Genomic DNA, 6,343 nt, shown 5'->3' on the forward strand with positions numbered 1-6,343 from the left:
AATACTACCCTCACAGAGGTTTTATCTAAACTGCCAGGGTTGCAAGGGAAGTGCAGTAGCTCTGGGTTAAGAACACACATGCTGAGGCTTCTGGCGCTTTAGTAGCCATATCCGATATTCCCTCAATGTTCTGAGGTAGGGATGAGCTATCTGAGGGAGAGATTTCTGATTCAGGAAGGATATTCCCTCAGACAGATTCAGATATGACGGCATTTAAATTTAAGCTAGAGCACCTCTGCTTATTGCTCAGGGAGATCTTAGCTACTCTGAATGATTGCGACTCTATTGTAGTTCCAGAGAAATTGTGTAAAATGGACAAATAGTTAGAGGTTCCTGTTTACACTGATGTTTTTCCAGTCCCTAAGAGGATTTCGGACATTGTTACTAAGGAGTGGGATAGACCAGGTATTCCGTTCGCTCCCCATCCTGTTTTTAAGAAAATGTTTCCCATATATGACACCATGAGGGACTCATGGCAGACGGCCCCTAAGGTGGAGGGGAGCTATTTCTACTCTGGCTAAGCGCACAACTATACCTATTGAAGACAGTTGTGCTTTCATTGATCCTATGGATAAAAAAATTAGAGGGTCTCCTAAAGAAAATTTTGTTCATCAAGGTTTTCTTCTTCAACCTATAGCGTGCATTGTTCCTGTAACTGCTGCAGCTGCCTTCTGGTTTGAGGCTCTTAAGGTGGAGACCCCACTAGATGATATTCTGGACAGAATTCAGGCTCTTAAACTAGCAAACTCTTTTATTACAGACGCCGCTTTTCATCTCGCTAAGTTAGCGGCAAAGAATTCAGGTTTTGCCACTTTAGCGCGTAGAGTGTTATGGCTTAAGTCCTGGTCGGCTGATGTGTCATCTAAATCTAAGCTTTTGACCATCCCTTTCAAAGTTAAGACCCTATTCGGGCCTGCACTGAAAGAGATCATTTTGGACATCACTGGGGGGAAGGCCTCCCTCAAGATAAGTCGAATAAGACAAGGACCAAACAAAATAATTTTCATTCCTTTAGAAACTTCAAGGGTGGTCCCGCTTCTCCTGCTGCAAAGCAAGAGGGGAACTTTGCTCAATCCAAACCAACCTGGAGACCTAACCAGGCTTCGAACAAGGGTAAACAGGATAAAAAGCCTGCTGCTGCCACTAAGACAGCATGAAGGCGTATACTGTGCCCACTTGCCCAGTGCCACCACTCATATCTGGTGTAACATTAGTGTAAATTTAAAAAAAACTAAACTTTTTTGACTGTGAAACATCAGTCTGCTTGTGTAATCTAATTGCAGTTGCCTGCTTGCCAGCGTGTGCCAGGCCCACTTGCCCAGTACCACCACTCATATCTGTTGTAACAGTAGTGTAAATTTAAAAAAAAAAAAATTTTTTGACTGTGAAACATCAGTCTGCTAGTGTAATCTAATTGCAGTTGCCTGCCAGCTTGTGTGCCAGGCTCACAGCGTATACTGTGCCCACTTGCCCAGTGCTACCACTCATATCTGGTGTAACAGTAGTGTAAATTTAAAAAAAAAAAAACTTTTTTAACTGTGAAACATCAGTCTGCTTGTGTAATCTAATTGCAGTTGCCTGCCTGCCAGCGTGTGTGCCAGGCTCACAGCGTATACTGTGCCCAGTGCCACCACTCATATCTTGTTTAATAGTAGTGTAAGTGTACATTTAAAACAAAAAAAAACTTTTTGGACTGTGAAACATCAGTCTGCTTTTTTGTGTCAGGCTCACAGCGTATACTGGGCCCACTTGCCCAGTGCCAACACTCATATCTTGTTTAATAGTAGTGTAAGTGTACATTTAAAACAAAAAAAACTTTTTTGGACTGTGAAACATGTCATCTCTACCACCATGGACACTGCCACTGCGACGGGACCTTCTAATTCAAGGTCCGTTCCAGCATCCAAATCTACTTTCTCTGCAACTGACTGCTTGGAGATTGAACGCTTGATTTAATCGGTCATCGATACCCTGATTCAGACTCGAAAGCCTGTCACCAGGAAAATCTATCATAAGATATGGCGTAAATGTCTTTTTTGGTGCGAATCCAAAGGCTACTCATGGAGTAAGATCAGGATTCCTAGGATTTTGTCCTTTCTTCAAGAAGGATTGGAAAAAGGATTGTCAGCTAGTTCCCTAAGGGGACAGATATCTGCTTTGTCTATCCTATTGCACAAGCGTCTGGCTGATGTCCCAGACATTCAGGCTTTTTGTCAGGCTTTAGTTAGAATCAAGCCTGTGTTTAAACCTGTTGCTCCGCCATGGGCCTCGATCCGATATACAGCGTCGCCCGCAGAAGCCGGCGACTCCAAAATTTGCACGGGTTTGGTATCCTATATACGGCGTAACCTAGAAGTTACGCTCTTATATTTCTGCCTTCGCCCGTAGTTTTTTGGGCCATAGGCAGGTATACCAAACCCGCGCAGTTTGGTATCCAATATACAGCGTAAGGACTTACGTGGCGAAAATGGAGAAATCTTACTCCATTTTCACCTCGCCATAAAATGCAGCCATAGTAAGCCTTACGCTGTCTATAGGAGCCCCGTAACTCCCTAAACTAGCTGCCAAATAAAACCTAACGCATGCACAATGAATATCTACCTGTCAACCGCGATTTGTTTAATAAAACCTAACGCATGCGCAATGTGTACCTGTCAACTGCGATCCCCGCCGCAATCCCTAATAAAGTATTTATCCCCTAAACCGCCGCTCCCGGACCCCGCCGCCACCTACATTAAAAATATAACCCCCTAATGTGATCCCCCTACACCGTCGCCAGCTACATTACATACCCCCTAATGTGAGCCCCTTACACCGCCGCCATCTACATTATCTACCCCCTAATGTGAGCCCCTTACACCGCCGCCATCTACATTATCTACCCCCTAATGTGAGCCCCTTACACCGCCGCCATCTACATTATCTACCCCCTAATGTGAGCCCCTTACACTGCCGCCAGCTACATTAAACTACTCCCTAATGTGAGCCCCTTACACCACCGCCAGCTACATTAAACTACCCCTAATGTGAGCTCCTACCCCGCCGCCAGCTATATTAAATGTATTAACCCCTAATCTAATCCCCCTACACCGCCGCCAGCTATATTAAATGTATTAACCCCTAATCTAATCCCCCTACATCGCCTCCAGCTATATTAAATGTATTAACCCCTAATCTAATCCCCCTACACCGCCGCCAGCTATTTTAAATTAATTAACCCCTAATCTAATCCGCCTACACCGCCGCCAGCTATATTAAATACATTAACCCCTAATCTAATCCCCCTAAAGTAATCACCTCTATTACCAGTAGTGATGTCCCGAATAGTTCGCCGGCGAATAGTTCCTGGCGAACATAGCTTGTTCGCGTTTGCAACGGCGGGCGAACATATGCAATGTTCAATCCGCCCCCTATTCGTCATCATTGAGTAAACTTTGACCCTGTATCTCAGTCTGCAGACACATTCCAGCCAATCAGCAGCAGACCCTCCCAGCTCCTGGACAGCAGCCATTTTAGATTAATTCGGAAGCTGCTTTCTTAGTGAGAGGAGGGACAGTGTAGCTGCTGCTGATTTAATAGGGAAATTGATAGCTAGGCTAGTATATTCAGTGTCCACTACAGTCCTGAAGGACTCATCTGATCTCTGCTGTAAGGACAGCACCCCAAAAAGCCCTTTTTAGGGCTGCTTTTTTTTTTCTCCTGTGTAATCTAATTGCAGTTGCCTGCCAGCGTGTGTGCTAGGCTCACAGCGTATACTGTGCCCACTTGCCCAGTGCCACCACTCATATCTGGTGTAACATTAGTGTAAATTTAAAAAAACAAAACTTTTTTGACTGTGAAACATCAGTCTGCTAGTGTAATCTAATTGCAGTTGCCTGCCTGCCAGCGTGTGTGCCAGGCCCACTTGCCCACAGTGCCACCACTCATATCTGTTGTAACAGTAGTGTAAATTTAAAAAAAAAATACTTTTTTGACTGTTAAACATCAGTCTGCTCGTGTAATCTAATTGCAGTTGCCTGTCTGCCAGGGTGTGTGCCAGGCTCACAGCGTATACTGTGCCCACTTGTCCAGTGCCTCCACTTATATCTGGTGTAACATTAGTGTAAATTTAAAAAAAAAAAAACTTTTTTGACTGTGAAACATCAGTCTGCTTGTGTAATCTAATTGCAGTTGCCTGCCTGCCTGCCAGCGTGTGTGCCAGGCCCACTTGCCCAGTGCCACCACTCATATCTGTTGTAACAGTAGTGTAAATTAAAAAAAAAAAAAACTTTTTTGACTGTTAAACATCAGTCTGCTAGTGTAATCTAATTGCAGTTGCCTGCCAGCGTGTGTGCCAGGCTCACAGCATATACTGTGCCCACTTGCCCAGTGCCACCACTCATATCTGGCGTAACATTAGTGTAAATTTAAAAAAAAAATGTTTTGACTGTGAAAAATCAGTCTGCTTGTGTAATCTAATTGCAGTTGCCTGCCTGCCAGCGTGTGTGCCAAGCACACTTGCCCACAGTGCCACCACTCATATCTGTTGTAACAGTAGTGTAAATTAATAAAAACAAAACTTTTTTGACTGTTAAACATCAGTCTGCTAGTGTAATCTAATTGCAGTTGCCTGCCTGCCAGCATGTGTGCCAGGCTCACAGCGTATACTGTGCCCACTTGCCCAGTGCCACCACTCATATCTGGTGTAACATTAGTGTAAATTTAAAAAAACAAAACTTTTTTGACTATGAAACATGTCTGCTTGTGTAATCTAATTGCAGTTGCCTGCCTGCCAGCGTGTGTGCCAGGCCCACTTGCCCACAGTGCCACCACTCATATCTGTTGTAACAGTAGTGTAAGTTTAAAAAAAAAATGTTTTTGATTGTTAAACATCAGTCTGCTAGTGTAATCTAATTGCAGTTGCCAGCGTGTGTGCCAGGCTCACAGCGTATACTGTGCCCACTTGCCCAGTGCCACCACTCATATCTGGTGTAACATTAGTGTAAATTTAAAAAAAACAACTTTTTTGACTGTGAAACATCAGTCTGCTTGTGTAATCTAATTGCAGTTGCCTGCCTGCCAGCGTGTGTGCCAGGCTCACAGCGTATACTGTGCCCACTTGCCCAGTGCCACCACTCATATCTTGTTTAATAGTAGTGTAAGTGTACATTTAAAACAAAAAAAACTTTTTGGACTGTGAAACATCAGTCTGCTTTTTTTTTGTCAGGCTCACAGCGTATACTGTGCCCACTTGCCCAGTGCCAACACTCATATCTTGTTTAATAGTAGTGTAAGTGTACATTTAAAACAAAAAAACTTTTTGGACTGTGAAACATCAGTCTGCTTTTTTGTGTCAGGCTCACAGCGTATACTGTGCCCACTTGCCTAGTGGCACCACTCATATCTTGTTTAATAGTATTGTAAGTGTACATTTAAAAAAAAATGACAGGCAGAGGCAGGCCACCCCGCAGGTGCCATTGTGGTCGTGGTTCTGTGATTCCCTTTGGCCCTAGAATAATGCCCAGTGTTCAGAGACCACGTTCCATGAATTCAAAAAGTTCTGAGGAGGACATAGTTGACTTTTCAACACAGGACACCCAATCTTCTATAGCTTCCGCTCCGAACCTTGACGCACCATCCTCCAGCTTATCTATGGGCACCTCTCAAGTTACCACTCGCCCGCCTGCCGCCACCACCAACACTAGCACCACAGCCGCTTCACTTGATCTGGCAGAGGAGTTATTTACACATCATTTGGAAGAAATGAGTGATGCGCAACCATCATTGACAGAGGATGTAGATAACAGTAATATGTCTCAGTCAGGCAGCATTACAGACATGGACGTACGGTGTGATGATGATGATGTTGTACCCGCTGCTGCTTCCTTTGTTGATTTGTCAGATACAAGTGAAGCGGTTGATGATGACGATGCGTCCGTGGATGTCCCGTGGGTGCCCGCTAGAAGAGAAGAAGAACAGGGGGAAAGTTCAGATGGGGAGACAGAGAGGAGGAGGAGACGAGTTGGAAGCAGGGGGAGGTCGTCGCAAGGAGCTAGTGGCACAGTCAGACAGCATGCATCGGCACCCAGGGCCAGCCAGACAGCACGCCAATCAACGCATGCTGTTGCCACCACCAGAATGCCGTCATCGCAGAGCTCAGTCAGCAGTGTGGCATTTTTTTGTGTGTGTCTGCCTCTGACAACGGTGATGCCATTTGAAACCTGTGCCAAAAGAAACTGAGTCATGGGAACTCCAACACCCACCTAGGTACAACTGCTTTGCGAAGGCACATGATCGCACATCACAAACGTCTATGGGATCAACACATGAGTAGAAGCAGCACACAAACTCAAAGCCGCCATCC

This window comes from Bombina bombina, chromosome 2 (assembly GCF_027579735.1).
Source record: "Bombina bombina isolate aBomBom1 chromosome 2, aBomBom1.pri, whole genome shotgun sequence".
NCBI classification, from domain to species: domain Eukaryota; kingdom Metazoa; phylum Chordata; class Amphibia; order Anura; family Bombinatoridae; genus Bombina; species Bombina bombina.